The 20,326-nt window shown below is 32.8% G+C and overlaps 1 long non-coding RNA gene across 1 annotated transcript in view; it reads left to right on the forward strand.

Annotated features, from left to right (window-relative positions):
* LOC122480816 overlaps nt 1–14,178 on the forward strand; it is a 124,587-nt gene extending 110,409 nt beyond the window's left edge. Inside the window, exons 3-4 of the long non-coding RNA XR_006296672.1 lie at nt 6,873–6,961; nt 9,569–14,178. This is a non-coding gene — a long non-coding RNA (uncharacterized LOC122480816). The remainder of the gene's footprint in view (nt 1–6,872; nt 6,962–9,568) is intronic.
* The last annotated feature ends 6,148 nt before the right edge of the window (nt 14,179–20,326 follow it).

Raw genomic sequence — 20,326 nt, forward strand, 5'->3', positions numbered from 1 at the left:
AGTACCCTTGTCAAAGATTAGTTGACTGTGTATGTGTGGATTTATTTCTGAGCTCTCTATTCTGTATCTTATGCAAGTACCATACTGTTTTAATATGCCAATACCATTCTGTAGCTTTATAATATGCTTTGAAATCAGGAAGCATGATGTGTCTGCCTTTGTTAATAATTCTCCAGATTGTTTTGTTTTCTTTGGTCCTTTATGTTCCTTAGGAATTTTATAATTGTTTTCTCTATTTCTGTAAAAAAAAAATGCCATTCGGATTTTGATAGGGATTGCATTGACTCTACAGATAGCTTTGGGTAGTGTGAACATTTTAACAATATTAAGTCTTGCAATTCATGGACACAGGATATTTTTCCATCTGTTCATGTTTCCATTCTTTAATTTCTTCCATCTATGTTTATAGTTTTCAGTGTACATGTCTTTGATCTCCTTAGTTATGTTTATTCTTAAATATTTTATTTTTATGCTATCATAAAGGGACTGTTTCCTTAATATCCTTTACAAATAGTTTATTGTTATAGAAACACAAATGATTTTTTTTTTATTTTTAACATTTATTTATTTTTGAGAGAGAGACAGAGTGTGAGTGGGGGAGGGGCAGAGAGAGAGACACAGAATCTGAGGCAGGCTCCAGGCTCTGAGCTGTCAGCACAGAGCCCAACAAGGGCTCAAACCCACAAGCTACAAGAGCATGACCTGAGAGGAAGTCGGACGCTTAACCTACTAAGCCACCCAGGTGCCCCAAAACACAACTGATTTGTATATGTTGATTTTTGTATCTTGAAACTTTACTAAATTTATTAGTGTTAATGGTTTTGATTATGTGTGTGTGTGTGTGTGTGTGTGTGTGTGTGTGTGTTTGTGTGTAAGTTAACAGAATGAACAAGCAACCTATGGAATGGAAAAAATATTTGAAAATCATACATCTAATTAGGGATTAATTTCCAAAATATGTAGGAAATGCCTATAATTCCATAGCCAAAAAAATCTAATGACTCAATTTTTAAAAGAAAAAAGAGTTGGGGACTTGAACAAACAATTCTCTGACAAAGACATATAGATAGCCAACAGGGATATGAAAAGAGGTTCAACATCAGTAATCATCAGAGAAATACAAATCAAAACCACCACTCACCTGTTAGAATGACTTTATCCAAAACAAAACCAAAAACAAAAACAGAAAAAACAAACCATGAGTGTGGGTGAGAATATGGAGAAATTGAAACACTTGTGCCCTGTTAGTGGTAATGCAAGCTGCTGCAGCTGCTATGGAAAACAGTATGGAGATTCCTCAAAAAATCAAAAATAGAACTACCATAGGACCCAGTAATCCCACTTCTGGGTATTTACACAAAGAACTGAAATCAAGATCTCAAGATCAAGATCTTAACACATCCATGCTTATTCCAGCAATATTCACAATAGCAGTATGTGGAATAAAACCTAAATGTCCATGGATGGATGGGTAGATAAAGAAAATGTGATACACACACACACACACACTGGAATATTATTTAGTCTTTAAAAAAAAGGAACTCTTGCAATATGTAACAACATGAATATTATGTTAAGCAAAATAATCCAGGCACAGTCGCACAAGTACTGCATGATTCCACTTATATGAATTATCTAAAATAGTGGAACTCACATAGTAGAGAGTAGAATGGTGGCTTCCAGGAACTGGGGATAGGGAGCAATAAGGAGTTATTATTCAATGGCTATAAACTGTCAGTTATGTAAGATAAGTAAGTTCTAACAATCTGCTTTACAACATCCAATAGTTAACAGTATTGTATTTCACATTTACAAATCTGTTACTGTAGGTTCGTGCCAAGTGTTCTTGCCACAATTTTTTAAAAGAATATATATGTATATACACATAATTTTAAAATCTGTAAGTTGCTTAAAAATACTGAAACTGTGTTTTCTTTTTGTTTTGAAAAAATAAGTTCCATTATTAGAAGTTATTGGTCATTTAGTTAAAATTAACATTATAGCAGAATGAGGGATTTTTTTTAAACTAGAAAGCTGAAATAGTTACTGAATTTGAATTACTGAAACTAGGAAATATGAACTTATGAAAATTTGAGAATCCTTCAAAATGTGAATATATGTTTCAGAGTTTTTCATGAAGCCAGCACATGTTGCCTGTGTATATTCATGATCTTTGTAAGTAGTAGCAAATATTTAGCATATAGCCACCTGACAGAGCAAACACCACAAAGACATTTATTTGTTAATCATAAAGAAAATAGGCATTAAGAATAATTTAGAGCATGTTATTTATGTCCCCACCAGGCTAATCTTTACCTTACAATAGAGGAATGAAAGAAAAAATGCTCACAGGAAAGCAGTCTTTATTTTTCAGAGGTTAGAGAAATTGGACTTTTACTTACAATAAACACAGAACATGTTAAGAATTTTCTCCCCTATGTGATCTTGGGAAATAGTTTTCCATGCATAGTGGAAGCTTGAAAGAAGACACAAAGAGAGGGGAGGAAGAGGAAGGGAGGGAGGGTGGGAAGAAAGTAAGAAGGGAGAGAGAGGCAGAGAGGAAGAGAGAACGTGAGAGAGAGGGAGGCAGCAAGCACATAGACACATCCGTTATGTAACTTTACATGCTGCAAATGAGTTGGCTGCAAGGTTACAAGGTAGTTAGGGTCTAACACCTGTGCCTTAGTTGCTTTCATGAATGACAACTGCAGATATACACACAGTCACAAGTCAAGAAGTAGAGTGAGTGTATCAGACTTTTGACATCTCCATATAAAATATTTAGATATGACACAAATGGTCTCCTATTTTTCAGTGTTTCAACTTAAGATAGATTCCATATGAAAAAAAAGTATACTCCTTCATGGTGTAGCTTATAAATTGATTTTTCAGTTCATCAGTGTAATAATATCTCACTAGCAAAAAAAATCAATTTTACCAGATCCCGTCTATTTCTGCCTTTTTCATTCATAGCTGAGATTTAGCTGTCCGGGTGAAAGGGAAGAGTTACTATTTGAATAAGTGATGTTGCCCATTTAAACATAGAGCAGTCAAGTGTTAATTTTTACATATTCATGATTGCCAGTATTTTGATTAATTCTCATGACATCAACTGGCGTCATGCTTGAATTAAGATTTCACGATCTTATGAGTTATTCATATATGTTATTCACATAGACCTAGGCATTATCAATATTTTCCCTACAAAGAAAGACTATATATATATATATATATATATATATGAAGGATAAAATACCTTAGGAGTGTATTGATCAGTTTGTAAGTAAAAATAACATTAAAGTTAATTTTTATTGAATTGGCAAAATGATTTACCTATATCAAGAATTCTTGGAATATTAATTTTTACCAAACCCTAGGGAAAAAATCACCAGTATCAAATTTCATCTAGAAGCAACTAAATCTTAATGTTGCTTATGAAATAGAAATAAAATTCCTTTTAAGTGTTGTAAGTTTTCTTCATCTCTGAAAATAATAAATTTATGACAACATGGATGAACCTTGAGGGTATCATGCTAAATGAACTAAGTCAGACAGGGAAAGGAAAATATATGATTTTACTTATATGTGTAATCTAAAAAATTAAAGCAAAAAAACCCAGACAAAACAGCCACAAACTCATAAATACGGAGAACAAACCGATGGTTGCCAGAGGAAAGGGGCATAAGAAGATGGACAAAATAGAGGAAGGGGATAAAAGGGTAAAACTGCCAGGTGTAAAATAAAAATAAAAAGACATGGGGTACAATGTACAGTATAGAGAATATAGTTAATAATATGTAACAACTTTGTAAGGTTGACAGATGGTAGCTGGATTTATCCTGGTGATCACTTCTCAATGTATATAAATGTTGAATCACTATGTTGTACACCTGAAACTCACATAATATTGTATGCCAAATACACTTCAATAAAGAATGAATGAATGAATATTAAAAATAATGTTTTAGGTAGATTATTCCAAGGCAAGCAGCATAGCATGATGATTAAGTTCAGAAATGGCTTTTCAGGGGCGCCTGGGTGGCTCAGTCGGTTAAGTGTCCAGACTCTTGATTTCCACCCACGTCATGATATCACTCTCACAGTTCATGAGATAGAGCTGACAAAACAGAGCCTGCTTGGGATTCTCCCCCTCTCTCCCTCTCAAAATAAATTAATAAACTTAAAAAAATAAATGGCTGTTCACTTGTATTGCTTTATTTTTTATTTTGTTTTTAAGTTTATTTTGAAAGAGAGAGAGCAAGTGCGAGCAGAGGGAGGGGGCAGAGAGAGACAGGAAGAGAGAGAGAGAACCCCAAGCAGGCTCCATCCTGTCAGCACAGAGCCCAACTTGGGGCTCCGTCTCACGAACCATGAGATCATGACCTGAGCCACAATCAAGAGTCCCATGCTCAACCAACTGAGCCACCCAGGCGCCGCACGTGTTGCTTTTTTTAAAGCCTGCCCTGATTGCTAATGTTTTGTCTTGGGCAAATTGCTTAACCTATCTGTATCCATTTTCTACCCATAAAATGGGGGAAAATGTCTATCACACAGGGTGCTTGTGAGAATTAAATAAGACATTCCATTCAAACTAAGCACTGTGTGTGGGGCACAGAGAAAATGCTCCGTTTTCGATATAATAATAATAATAATAATAATAATGATGATGATGTCATTAAAATTGAGGTAGCCTCTGTTTAAAAATAAATTAGTAAATTTTATGACTATGGCATTTGAAATGTTTACTTACAACCAGTTTGGGAGTGTGGGTTTTAAGAATTTTGACAATTATTTTTGTGGGAGAACATATTTCTGAGTTCTTTCTTCCCTACAAACTTAGATGTGGAACTTCAGTTGTTTGCATATTATTTGAACTACCATTTATACAAGTTTCTAAGATACTATCTCTAAAATTACCTTTAGAAGCCTCCTATCTGTTTCCTTGGCTTGTATTCTACAAGTGTAGATGAGATAAGTATAGCATTGCGTGCTAAAATATTCTGCAAAAGTCAGCATGGGTTTAAACAGTTTCATTGGTTCAGTTATCAATGGAGTTATCTGTATTCATGTATCATTTACAGCAAACATCCAAGCAGCTTCATAATAAAATTCTTAGTTGGAAGCAGTAACTAACATAAAATAAAATCAAAACATATATCTTCTCTTTATGGATACCTTTATTTCATACTTCAGGATTCTGTTTTTTGGCTGAACTTTCTGATATTTATGCTGGGTGTACAATTAGTGAACTTAGCATTGACACATGTTTAGAGGTCAAAACCAGCAAGAATATAGTCTCTTGCTTTGTCTGAGATTGCCCAAGACCTTCTGTGATAAGTAGCAAGTAAATCGTCTGCTATATTTTACATAAAGAAAGAAAAAAAAGCTTCATTATAGGCTTCTATTAGATTAAATATTTTTCAATGACAGGAGTGTGTGAAACCTAGTATTATAACCTAAATAAATTCTAAATATTAGGCCTTTAAATACTTTTTTTGTTTTAGGTTACTTTATTTCATTGAATTTAAATTTTTTTAAAAACTATGACCTCAAATATTATTAATTGTGCAATTCATATCATAAAGAAATAATAAATAACACCTAAGATTTGGAGTGTTTGCATTTTTATTAACTTTGATCTAAAAAAAATTCAGTTGAAATTAACTCAGTGTATTTCAACATATTCTCTAAAGTATTTTTATTCTGTTATTTCATAAATGCTACTTTGTGAAGTTCTAGGACATTGTTATGATTATAATATCCCAGAGTAAATTATTTTAGATAGCACAAAATTTAAGTCAGCAACTTCCTGTCAGTTAACACAGTAGTAGCTTTTAGTACCCTAATTTATCCTTTTTCCTCTTAAGAAATAGGTGTCCCTCAAATATCTCCATCTATCTTTCTGTGTCCATATGGTTTTGAACAAGTGGTGAAAGTATTCACTATTTGCTGTGTATCCACACTTGTATAGTTCAGCTGGAGTACCATCTGGTATGGTACTCTTCCCATTTTCCTCATTTTGATTGCTTTCTCAATCTGGAAAATGGTAGCTCGATTGTCCATCGGGTCTCCATATGGCTGCTGGATCATTCTATGTAGTATCTATCCATCAGCAATATTTGATGGGTTATTTAAAGTTCATCCAGGGTGTTCACAAGTTAATACATTTTGTCAGAAATATCAGAAATTTTCTTTGGAGAAATATCATAATCTTAGATTTTAGGAAGAAAATCTTTTGGATTGGTTAGAGGAAAGAAACAAGAAAACACATCCGTATCTTTCTGAGAAGCAGATGGCTACTCTTATAGTGTTAGTTATCCAAAATTGTTTCTATTTTTACCCTTCTATACTGTCTAAGATGACATTTTAGAGGAAACAGCATCCTTACATGCAGATCATCTTTGTTGCTTGAAGGACAACTATTGAAATAAGAAAGCATATGAGATTAAATGTCTGTAGAATGATGAGGCAGCCCAAAAGAGCTATAAAGATCTGGCCATGAAAATGGAATCATATCCTAATGATAGATGCCATGAAGATGTGATAGAAGGCAAGAGTGTAAAGATGTGAAGAAATTGTGGTGTATATCCTTGTGTGAATATAAACTTTCCTGAAGGAGATCATAGTTTAGCAACCCCCTTTCTTCCCTCCTACCAAAATAAGCCAAATCTTTAATAAATTTTGGAGCACCAAAAATGTATAGTTTCTTAATTTATCATTCAGCATTCTCCATTTCTCCATGGCTTTTTAAGTAGGACGGAGTAAAAAGATTGTTTTCTCCTCTATTTCTCATCTTACGGTTTGCTAATTTTATTTTTATCTCTTTTGCCTTTCTCTTTTCTCATTCATTCATTTATCCTTTCCTTTCACAGTTATGGAGTACCTACCATAGATTCAGGAGAGATAACAGGTAATTTGGAGAGGACTGCTGTGTATTCACGGAGCTCTTTGGAGAAAGAAGGTATGTGAATAATTACAATAAAATGTGATCGGCACCAGGAAGTTTTCATAAAGAAATATGAAACCACAGAAAGCCCCCTAACTCTGCCAAGTGGGTTCCAGATTAATACATGTTTCCCTAAATCACTATCTGCACACAAATATCTGCTTTATTTTACCTTTCACTTTTATTTTACCAAGATTTAATGAGTATACTCAATGACATCATTTGTTGTATACACAAGTAGAAATATTTCTAGCTGGCTTAAAACCTCAACAACCTAACAACCTAACTGAAATTGGAACATAATTTTCAATTTACCTTATCTGTGTAATATGTATAAAATGCTTTTGAATTATTTATTCCCTCTTTCTTTAAAAAATATTTGTTAATGTTTTATTTATTTTTGAGAGAGAGACAGAGTGCAAGCGGGGGAGGGGCACAAAGAGAGGGGGACACAGAATGCGAATCAGGCTCCAGGCTCTGAACTGTCAGCACAGAGCCCCACACGGAGCTCGAACTCACAAACCATGAGACCATGACCTGAACCAAAGTCAAACACTTAACCTACTGAGCCACCCAGGTGCCCCTCCCTCTTTCTTAAAATTATTCCTTCTTATGTAAAAATGGAAAAGATGTTCATGATTCTTACCTGGTCATTCATTCTTTGGATAAGCTTTTATTTTGTAACCCTTAACATGAGACCAGAATTTAGCTTTCACTTTAAAGAAAGCTTTAATCTCCATATTAGATTATTGCATGTCTTATTTTATGACCTTACTGAAAAATTCTTGATATCTCCAAATTTTGCAAAATGCTCGCTCTAGAATCTACCTTCTCCAAAGTGGATTAGAATTCTGTTACTTTTATCTCAGAGGAGATGTGTTAGCTCCATATTAAACTCTAATTTTTTAAAAATTGATTGAAAAATGACATGTAATTGATATCGGATTAGAGTTGTACTTAAATGAGAATTCGAATTGTCAGAAATAATGTGAAGACTGAATAATGACTATTCCAAGTACTGTACTAGGCTAAAGCTTTATAAAACATACTAGCTTTATTTATAATAAAACTGAAAGTTTAAAAGTTTTATTCAAAATCAGGTAGCATTATCATCTGACTAAAAATGTACAGTTTGTATGGGGCACCTGGGTAGCTCAGTCAGTAAAGCCCCTGACTCTTGATTTTGGCCCAAGTCATGATCTTGCAGTTCATGGAATCAATCCCCACACTGGGCTCTGCACTGACAGTGTAGAGTCTGCTTGGGATTCTCTCTCCCCCTCTCTCTCTGCCTCCCACTTCTCACTCATGTGTGCACTCTCTCAAAAGTAAAAAAAGAAAAAAAAAACATATTAAAAAATGTATATTTTGTGAACTTATTCAATTTTATATTCAATTGTTATCACTTTATATCAGTCAATTAAGAACATTTGGACCTAGGGGCACCTGGGTGGCTCAGTCAGTTAAGCAGCCGATTCTTAATTTTGGTTCAGGTCATGATCTCACAGTTTGTGGGTTCAGGTCCCCCATTGGGCTCTGCACTAACAGTGTGGAGCCTGCTTGGGATTCTCTCTCTGCCCCTTCCCAGCTCTCTCTCTCTCTCTCTCTCTCTCTCTCTCAAAATAAATAAACTTAAAAAAAAAAAGAGGGGTGCCTGAGTGGCTCAGTTGGTTAAGCGTCTGACTTCAGCTCAGGTCATGATCTTGCAGTTTGTGGGTTTGAGCCCTACGTTGTGCTCTTTGCTGACAGCTCAGAACCTGGAGCCTGCTTTGGATTCTGTGTCTCCCATCTTTCTGCCCCTCCCCTGCTCACACTCTGTGTCTCTCTGTCTCTCAATAATAAATAGACATTGAAGAAAATTAAAAAAAAAAAAACATTTGGGCCTAAAAAAATTTCAAAGTAGTCATAAAAAAGGCAAATCCTTACATTTGGTACACAAAACTAATATAATAGATTTTCCCCTTACTTTTCATTAATTTGCTCTGGTGTTATATAGATATGCCATTATTATTATGAATTTGTATGTAAAATTCATTTAAATTAATTTTCATAAAATCATCTCTAATAATTTTATAAGATATTATTTAATTCATTTCTTGGTGGTGCAATGTAAATATTTCAAAGCAAAATAAAATGCTCTCTAACTAGCACCTATGTATAATATAAGATGACAGAATACTTATTAAATTAATCTTTGGACACTCCATGTAATTTTTTCTGAAATGATAAGTTCACATGAAAATATTTTTAGATGTTTTTAACAAACAATTTTTAGTTTTTTCTGTCTTCCTCTATTTTGGTGTATACTTTGGGAATCAAATGCATTCATTGTGAATAAGGAGACATAAATAAGAAGTCATTATTACTATAAAGACAAAAATTTATCAAGATAAATTATATTCTATAAAAACACATTAATCTTTCTCATAGACTGTTATAAACAGAAGATCCAAGCAAAGATCATTGCTCTGAGATATTAATTTCTTAAAAAGATAATATCTAGTAAAGAATAATATTTTAAGTATTAACTACTTCACCCATTTTCATTCTTAAAGCTGTTTCTTAGAAGTAATTTCTTTATTTTCCCAAATGACTACAACTTTTCAAAAAAGCTTATCTCTTCAGACAATCTTTGTGCAGGAGAGCTGAGATTTCCGGAGGATCATACTAATTAGTGAAACTGAAGGACAAATTGGAGAATGTATTCCTAAAATGTTTTGGTATGTATTGATGTCTACGCACTTAACAGTGCCTTTGCTTAGAACACTTCATCAAGACTTGGTTTCATTTTTGTCTTTCAGGATCTCAGTAATTGCCCCATTTCACCTTGTCTAGATTGGCCTCCATCAATTAATCTCTATCTCCTCAGTGTGTTAATTTCCTCTGTGAAAGTTTTCACAATTTGTGATTATTTTTTCTCTCTATTGATTTAATTGTTTATTGGTCTCTCATATCAAGCATGGAAGCTTCATGTAGGCATTAAACTTTGCATTTTATCAATATAGGTTCAGCAACTTGCATAGTGGCTGACACACAGTAGGAGTTCAGTAAATACACATTGAATGTATTAATGAGAGAAATCAAACTTAACACTTTTTTTTTTTGGCAAAATTTCTACTAGCTCAAAATCACCTTAAGTGACATGTTTTAGTGTGTGCAAAAATAAGATATTCCAAGAAGTCGCTCACAAATTATGTGAAGGAATTATTTATTATTACTTCTAGTATAAAACTTGTAGAATTATGACAATATTTATGCAATAGCAATAGGGAAACATAGAGTAATAACTGCTGAAAGAAATGATAATTCTTTTCACTTTGCCATCATTTACATTTTTGTCAACTTTAGAAAAGGAGAAAATGGTGAGAAAAATCTGTAAAGAGTTTACACACAAAAGAATATTTCAACGAAGGAAAATATGTCAGCTTACTATACCATATTTTGTTCTTTCAAAATATTACAAAATTGACATAGGACATAATGTTTGATGTTCTAAGAAAAATACAATATGTTTAGGAAACTGTATATGTGATATGGATGCATCACTATGAGAACTACATAAGGAACGGCTAACATTTCAAAAGCACAGATTTTCAAAATGGTATGTATATGTGTCTAAAATTGCTGGTGTACTATAATTAATTTTTATTCTATTTTAAAGGGTCATTCACTTATCTTTTACAGACAATTTTCACAGCTTATCACGAATCCTTAGAGCTGCTATGGTTAGGCCAATATATTTACATGAATAGTATGTAAATGCATTTAAGTATTTAAGTATAGTGTTCTTGATATAGCCTAAGGTGTCTCATATGAATATATCCAACATTTTGCTTTTTGAGGGAGATAAATGTATTTTTATGCTTCATCACACATACTATAAATATCCTTTATGCTTGTACTGTATTCCCACCTTGCTTCACATCATTCATTTAATTTTTTTATATATGCAGCATAATAAATGCATGATGCTAAATTCAAACTTCGTAAGAGTCTGACCCACGTTAAGTCAATTTCATATCTTTCTCCGTGCTTCACTGATCTGGTCAGAATATGTTCTTCTTTGTATATCAACAAGGATTCTATTCTGTGATTGAAGCTATAAAATCAGATGAGAACCTGGGAAATACCAGAGAAATATTGTTCAATGGTATTGTAACTGTGAAAAATTTTTTTTTCAATTTTCTTTCTCCAAAAAAAAAAAAAAAAAAAAAAAAAGAACCTTCTTTGAGATTACTTAAAAATCACAGAAGGCTAAAGCTAGTTCTACCACCTAATTTTACAGATGAGGGAAATGACACACAAGTACTGATTTAAGGTCACATTTCAGCTAGTGGCAGAAACAAGGATAGCACCCAATTCTACCAGTGCCCAAACCGATGTTCTCAGGCCTCACTCATCTTTGCTGGTTGTTTTAGGAAGGCATAGAAATGGTGGTGTAGTGGAAAGAAGTGAATGAGGGCTGTAGTAGAAAGTAGCCCTAGGCTCTTGTACTTGTTAGCTGTGTGACTTTGGCTATGGGACAATCCCTGTGAAACTCAGTTATCTTATTTATAATATGTCAACAGTAATAACTGACACATAAGATCATTTTCAGAAATGAATGAAATGAGGTAATAGATACTGCATACAGTGCCTTGCTACATGGTAGGCATTCAAATGCAAAGTACACATCACTATTATGACTATTTGTCACTAGCATTATTTGTGTGGAGAATCATTACTATAAGCATGAGTGATCGTACAGCATTCTACAGTAGGACATGATCACTTGGTGGGAAGAGCTCACCTGACATTGGAAGAATCCAGCATGGGTTTGGCAGACTGTGGCTGCACCTTCGGTTTAGAAGTAATTAGTACTACTCAACCAAGGTAATCTGGAAATTGGCTCTCAGACCACATTTGCAATTTTATGTGGAGAGAAATGATTCAATATTCAGTAATGGTTAGGTACTTTAAATGTTCAACCCTGAGGTCTTTGTGTAAATAGGATTGTTGTCGAAATGGAATAGAAGTTTTGTGTGCAAAATGACAGTGGGAGCAGCCCGTTAATCAGATTTACACAGAAAAGGAGGGGATGGTGCCCTCATGTGAATGCCAATGAGAAGATGTGTTGAATGTGGAAATCAGTTATTTTTAATGTTAAAATAAATATTAGCAGTAATAACTAGACATAGAGTTGTCCTTCCTGCCTGTATGTTTCATAATGCAGAAAAGAATCCAATGTTTGTTTGTCATGTTATGTTTGAACAATATTTATCACTTCAAAAATTCACTAAAATAGCTTGTAAATTAAATAAGTTTCATAAGATTATACAGTGACTGAATAAAGAATGGAAAAATTAGGGATAAGCTGCATGTGAGGAAGAAGTATTTTGGAATAATGAACACTTTTGTAATAATAAAGGTGATGATAATAAAAAATACTTCACAGGTCAAACCATATGTGTGTTGATCTGGATGTGATTCATGACTTTGCATAATTTTGTTATTACTGTCAGCAGGACTTTTACTGGAGAAAATACTATCCTAGTAAGAGTGTTAAGTTGCGGTATCTCTAGAGCTCAGTTTCCCGCATTTAAAATAAGAGGAGTTGCACCAAATGACCACTTAAGTCTCTTCTAACACTAAGCCCGGAAAACAATTCTATTATCGATATGACAGTCTTTCTTCCTATACCTGGACCCAGAATCCATCAGGACTGGATGAAGCTTGAGGGCAAACAGTTCACCCTGTGAGGTTCAATTATAGATCAGATCACATCAGGAGTATTAGAGGATGTAGGAGTGAACCCAGAGATACTGTTTCTATAATCACTGCCTATTTTGTTCCTGACCCTTCTGGACAGTATAAACCTATACTTCAAGAGGAAATCCCAAATTCAAGGCCAGAAGCATATGCGCAGTTTTCCAGAATTGGGAAGTCAGTTGCAGTGTGCTAACCCACTTCCTTGGTGGCTAGGGTATAAGTCACAAAATCAGCCTCTTTTTTTTTTTTAATGCTCACATACCTTGACATGCATAGCTAATTACATCACAATTTATCCTCTATCTGTGGATTGTCTGGAAAATGGCTAAACGTATTCAATGGTCTTCAAATTTCAGGCTTTCAAATTCACAAAATTTTAAAGAGAATCCATTCCAAATTTCCTTTGTTTAACCTATTCCAAAAATCAAAGTGCCTTTAGGTATAAATGACAAGATAATAGAATTCTAAGTCTTCTCTGCAGTGAATATTACACTTTCATTTTGCACAGTGGAGCTTAAAATGCCTCACTTTATGCTGATGGTGGGCACTTTTGCGTTTTTCATCCTCTTACAGTTAAAACATATGACGAAGTGGCCACTTGCAAAAAGAGATGAAGAGAATAAGTGAGCATGAAATTGACAGAAACTGAGACCATATTAAATACTAAGTTTGTGTACTTCCATCTACCTCTATTTGTAGATAAAACTTTTAATTTGCTATACCAAGAAATTCACATGGACAGATTACTTTTTTGGTTAAAATTAGATATCTTGGAGAAAAATATAATAATCACAGTGAAGACAGGGTGGAAATATAATAATCCTCATAAATAAATGTAAATAAAATATGTAGATATGTATAACGTAGCCATGTATAACATTTAATGATACATAAATAGTTCTGAAAAATACATGCTACAAAAGGAACTTTAATGTTAAAGTTTAATGCATTTTTCTAAAATAATTCATTTATGTAGCAATATGGGTCTGGCCACAGTAAGCAAATTATGTATATTGCAAGATAAAAATAAAACAAAGAAAAATGCCATTTCTGAATATAAACTTTATTACTTAAATTAGTGTAATTTTGTATTATAATAAATGTGAAAAGCAAAATTGGTATAAATACCCTTCCTACTAAAATATGGAGAGAAATCAAAATGAAGCTAATTTTTTTAAAACAAATTTCTGTAAACAGATTGTTACCATAAGTGAAGTGTTCTTTCTGCTGATAAACAACATGTAAAGTTAAAGAGAAGAACATAAAAGCAGTAATCACCATGTACCAAATATCATTTCAGGAAATCATTTTAGAATCTTCTAAGTCAAACTGGATTTTTAGCTCTTGATTAAAAATAACTGGTGTGGCTCCCTTGACACACTAGGACTAGTTTTCAAGTCAACCAATATAATTAACACATAAATATTATTTAAAAGGTTATTTTACATTTTAAATGTTTCTAAATAAATTCAACTAAGGTATATGAAATGTCTGTGAAATACATGGGATTTCTTTATGAAGACTAAGAAACAGAGATAAACTAGGATAAAAGTTAACAGAATTTCAAATTTCATCTAAAGTTTCTTATAAGAAAAATAGATCATAATTTAAAAAGTATATAAATGTAACTCTTTGTATTTTAGAATTGTTTCTACATTAGGTTGAGACGCTGAATCACCCTGAAGACCAGACAGCCTATAAGTAGTTATGTTTTCCTAAGAGATAGAAAATCACCATGTGATGGTTTTTTATCATGGCCTCACTTTGATTTGTAACACTTAATCTCTATTAATTTAGCTATTAAAAATATTTTCTAATTTTTTAAAGTTTATTTATTTATTTATTTTGAGAGAGAGAGAGAGAGAGAGCGCGAGCGGGGTAGGGGAAGAGAGAGGGAGAGAGAGGAAATGAAGCAGGCTCTGTGTTGACAGCAGAGAGCCTGATGTGGGGCTGAAACTCATGAACCCTGAGATCATGACATGAGCTGAAGTCAGACACTTAACTGACTAAGCCACCCAGGCGCTCCAAAAAATATTTTCAATTGTATTTGTAGATTTTTTTAAAGCATTACAAATAGCATTAGTAGAAGACAAGGATTAGAATTATTTGAATACTTTTGGAAGTAACTTGCAATTAGTTTTCCTGTTTTATTAGCATTTTATGGAAATCTTTGAGCTAAAATGTCAGCCCCTTAGTTTCATGAATCATTACAAAAACATCAGGGAGTATCATTTATAATGTACAACAATCTATTTTGATTCAAGAAAGTAGACCTTGTTTCAGTATGGCATTTTTGGATGCTGTTTTCATATAATTTGAAGTGAGTGCTAAAATTATAATCTTACCTGATACTTACTAGTGAGGTAGTCATGGCATTAAAGGAGGTTATACATCAAAAAGAAAGAACAGAAAGGAAGGGTAATTGAGATACTTTGATTTAACAAACATTAGACTTAATATTTCCTATTTTAGTATGCTAATTTTAATACTTGGACTTAATACCTGACTAAAGTGTGCTTTCACTTTTATTACCTTAGTATCTTTCTCCAATTATCTTTTCCTCTATTGGCTAACTTTTCAAATTTTCTTTTTTTTTTAAAAAAATTGTTAAAATGTTTACTTATTTTTTTGAGAGAGAGAGAGCAAGGTAAGGGCAGAGAGATGGGGAGAGAGAGATCCCAAGCAGGCTCCATGTTGTCAGCTCAGAGCCTGACACAAGGCTTGAATCCTCGAACCATGAGATCATGACCTGAGCCAAAATTAAGAGTCAGACATTTAACTGACAGAGCCACCAGGCGTCCCAAGTTTTCTTTTTTAAAGTATAATGTGTGGTATATAAATATTACTTTAAAATTTTAGTAGGAAAAACAATAATCAGAATTCAGGAAGACTGTGAACTCCTATGACAGAAACCAATATATAAAAATTAAAATTATTGGGGTGCCTGGGTGGCTCAGTCGGTTGAGTGTCTGGCTTTGGCTCAGGTCACAAGCTCACGGTTTGTGAGTTTGAGCCCTGCGTCGGGCTCTGTGCTGACAGCTAGGGGCCTGGAGCCTGTTTCGGATTCTGTGTGTGTCTCTCTCTATGCTCCTCCCCTGCTAGTGCTCTGTCTCTCTGTCTCTCTGTCTCTCTCTGTCTCTCTCTCAAAAATAAATAAAACATTAAAAAAATTTTTAAATTAAAATTATTTTAAAGATAGTCTTAATAATTACTTTGTAAGTGTATAGTTATCATATCATTATAATCACAACAGTTTCCTATTATAAATTAAATTCCTAACAATAGTTCCTAATGCAATCCATTATTTATTTTTGAATTTATTTTTAATGTATAACAAATAAACTAAATATTTAGCTTTTTTAAATGTGAAATTTCACTGACTATCAGCTTTAAAACTTACATTATTTAACAATTAGAGTTCAAAAACTATAAAATAACACATTCTTAGGTGAATAATTGTTTACAATTTCCTTCATAGATCTGCTTTTATAAGCATATTGGAAAACTTTCTAAGTAGCATAAGGTAGCAGTCAACAAATAAAAAGGTCAAGAGATGTGACTAAATCAATTTTTCAAAACACTTCAAAAACATTCTAAAAGAGAGATGTTAAACCATTAATGTTTCATTGTTGAGAATGAATAAGTTCGCATCTGATAACTTTTCCAGCTACCAGCACACTAATGTATATTAAATTAATGATGAGATTATCAGCAATATAGGCCCACAATAAGCCAAATGAGATATGGGTAAAAAATAAATACATATATACTCATTTGAGAAAGATTATAATGGTCTCTGTAATATTAACAACATTTTTTCAAACTGACTTTTCCTTTATAAACGGTTTAAAGTAACATTTGTTAGATAAAAAAGAACACGTGGGCGTGCCTGTTTGGCTCAGTCAGTAGAACATGTGACTCTTGATCTCAGAGTCATGAGCTTAAGCCTCACGTTGGGTGGAGAGTTTACTTTAAAAAAAAAAAAAGAATATGTGAAACATCAACAATATAACAATGAACACCTAGGAATCTGCCATACAACATAAGAACTAGGACCAATGATAAACTGAAACATTTAATTTAAGAGAAAAACAAGCTGTTTTGATATTTCTGAATTTTAAGTATCTTCTCTGCCAAAATAGAAGCCACTTGGTCCTTATTTTGCATTCCTGTTGCAGTCAAAACTCTTTTGTTTGAAGTTTGAAGTACTAACCATTAAATTAGTGTCTATTTTATTTAATAACTAAATCCATCAAATGACAGGCCTATTTTCATTTTCCTTTCTGGTTAATCTGAAGTGCTTAATCTTAAAAAGTGAACTGTCAAAATAATGGACTTTTTTTTTCCTCCACAAGAATAACGTGGATTTCTTACATATCTCTTGTCAATCATTTTATCTAAACAGGATGTGCATAAAATGGTCCACCTCTTAACTTAAGCATTTATGTCTGGACAGTGTTGCTTATCTCTATTGTGGATTAAAAAAAAAAAAGATCATATCCTAAAATGGACTTACAGTTCTAGTTTATAGTCAGAATATATTTTTAGAGAGGGAAAATTCTATTACTCTGTAAAGTAATGGAACAGCTATAACAAGATAATATTTGAGAAAACAGAATCTTACAAAATTCATCAATGCATTAAAGCTATAAAGGAAAATACTACCTAATTTATTATTTAATGATACACCTATTTTCCATAAAAAAATTTTAATACTCAGGCCATCACCTTCTCTTTTTACATATTAGTAAATGTATTTTTACTAAGAAATAATATTAATACTTCATTATATATTATATATTATAATGTATGTGACTAAATTTATACTCTGATATAAGCAAGTATATAAACAAGTGTCTCATTAATAGAAAGAAGGCTTCAGACTGAGAAAAATCCTGGTTATATTGTCAATCAGTTACTTTAACATTAAATCGAAGGTGGTTAAGATTATTTTGTGTTAAATACAAAAGTCAGTTTTTATGGATCAGAGGACTATTCTAGGCTTTACAGTTTAGAGTGGTATAGTTTAATACTCGTCTTTTTAAATTTGAAATTAAAGCATATACAAGAAACAATTTGCTGCATGTGAGAGCTGCATTTTAAACATTTTAGCTTTTGAATTTCTAGTGTTTCCATGAAAGCTTGAATAGAAAGCTATGGTCTAGCAAACTAAAAGCTGTGGTCTACAGCTCTATGAAACAGTCTCCACCTGGAATAAGGAGAACTGATATAATCTAATTGTTTAACCAATAACATTCATTTTTACCATTATATAATAACCTAAGGAGCAAATTTTTATCAAGTGTAGTTCTAATAAACAGATTTAGGAAATATATTTTATACTATTATATTACTGGAACATTTTGTAAGTGCTCAAAGAATTTGGTCAGGACATTTCTTAATATGAGAATTTAAAAATTCCTTGTGTCATAGACGAATGAGAAAATTTTAATAATGGTCCATAGGATAATCACATATCACACACTATCACACACACACACACACACACACACACGCACATAAGATCTAAAATTCTTGTTTTATGCCTTTTATAAAATGAAGCTATTTCTCCTTGCTTCTAAACTGGGACACAATTTAATGTCAAAATAAAATTGGGGCAGCTGCTGAAAATACCACAATAATAACATTACCACATAATAATAATAATAATAATAATAATACCAACACAATGATAATAACTTAAATCAAGAGAAGAGTTTAAGTCCTGAGAAAGTTCTATTCAAGACATACTATCATGATTATAAAGTTATTAGCAGGAAGAGTACTATTAAAAAGTATTATATAATACTAATAAGGGTCTATGTAAGGAAGTTTAAAACATTTCCCAAATGTTACAGAATTTGCCAGTCAGGTAAAGTTCTGATTTTTAATTTAAAATATCTGCTATAATTGATAATAATAACTTGTTACTATAAATCTACAACAGAACTTAAGTGATTTGGATCAGTGTTGCAAGAACCTGACTTGAATCAATAGAAAGGAGTGCTTCTCAAATTCTAGCAGGCATCAGAATCAGGCTTGTTAAAACACAGATTAGGAACCCCACCTCCAGAGTTTTAGATTCATTGGACGCATAATGCCATCCGAGAATCTGCATTTGTAAGAAGTTCCCAGGTGAGGCTAGGCGACTGATCAAGGGACCACATTTTGACAACCACTGATTTAAATGGTAGCATAGTACTTTTAGCACTTTCTTTGATAAAGCTATTATCATGTTCTCAAAAGACATTTATTGACTCTGGAACCTATTATTATTAATGGATTTGGGAATTAGAGATATTCACTATCATTTTACAGTTACTAAAATAAATTTTATGATAACCATAAATACACTAACAATTTTTGCTAGGATATAATTTTGTGTAATTATAAATGTGTTACAATGATATAGGAATAGTAATAGAATAACTTGCTTTGAGGTGAAAATATGTGTATTTTATTCTTTTCCTATCGAGTACTTCCTTGGTCTATTAAGTTTTGAAAAAGTGTCTATATTCTGAGGGGGAAAAAAAGAGTAAATCCATTTCTATAGAGGATTATTATTATTTTATCTGTGATTGTAAGTGTCTTCTGGTGAATGGAGACAATAGTAATAGCTTCTAGCAACAGTCACATTTACACTATTTAATATTTGCTCTATTAACCACAATCTAGTAAGTTACTTGAAAGGAGGGTATTGTTTTACATTCTTTTGAATTCCCCACAGAGCTCCTAAGAACCTGAATTGTCAGCTGTCCTATAGGGTGTGAATGCTTTCAGGGCAATATAACTCTAACATTTAGAAGAATTCCAGGAACATAGTAGGGGCTTAATAAATATTGACAGACCTGAATACTTCATGAATAGTACATGCATAATAGATATTCACTGATTTATTCTGAAAGACATCCTACCTCTTGAACCTATAAGCTGCTTGATCTCAGCATGTTTGTCAGATACTATAAAATGAAAAGTGGAGAGGTCTAAATATCCTTGCATTGAGCCAGGTAACTTGGTTAGTGTGAGATTGACTTTAGGTTACTAATTTTGCCCATGTCTATACTACAGGCATGAAAATAAAAACATGTTTCTACATTTTAAAAAGTTTTGTTTTTAATAATATAGATATGACTTTGTACACATAAAATATATACTTAAAATGCATGTATCATCGTTACTTGTAGTATAAGCTACAGGCTTAATGAGACTAGAATGGTAAGACACAGATTTCGTTCTGTTTATGGTTGTGAAAAAAGGTTTTATAACCTAGTAGTAGGACTTCTGAGGCTTAAATAGACCTGTGTATTGCCCCTAAAATGTTAATCTGATTTCTGCCCCTAAAGTATATTATCTTTGTTTTTTCATCAGTTCTGAGAATCGTAGCCTAAAATGTGCAGGGGTGATAGGCTGTATACATTGAGTGGACAATTGCATCATTATAAAGGCAGGATAAGCATGAATATCAATGACAAAAAAGTTATGAAGGAGTCCCCTCCTTCTCTCACCGATTGGTAACCTAAAAGGCCAGGAAAAACAATTATAGCATATAGGAAGTGTGGTAGGGGAGAAATTGCAGAAAGACCTGATAAACCCAAATGTCTTGATAGAGCTGAATTTTTTCTAACACAGTATGAA

This window comes from Prionailurus bengalensis, chromosome C1 (assembly GCF_016509475.1).
Source record: "Prionailurus bengalensis isolate Pbe53 chromosome C1, Fcat_Pben_1.1_paternal_pri, whole genome shotgun sequence".
Taxonomy (NCBI): Eukaryota; Metazoa; Chordata; class Mammalia; order Carnivora; family Felidae; genus Prionailurus; species Prionailurus bengalensis.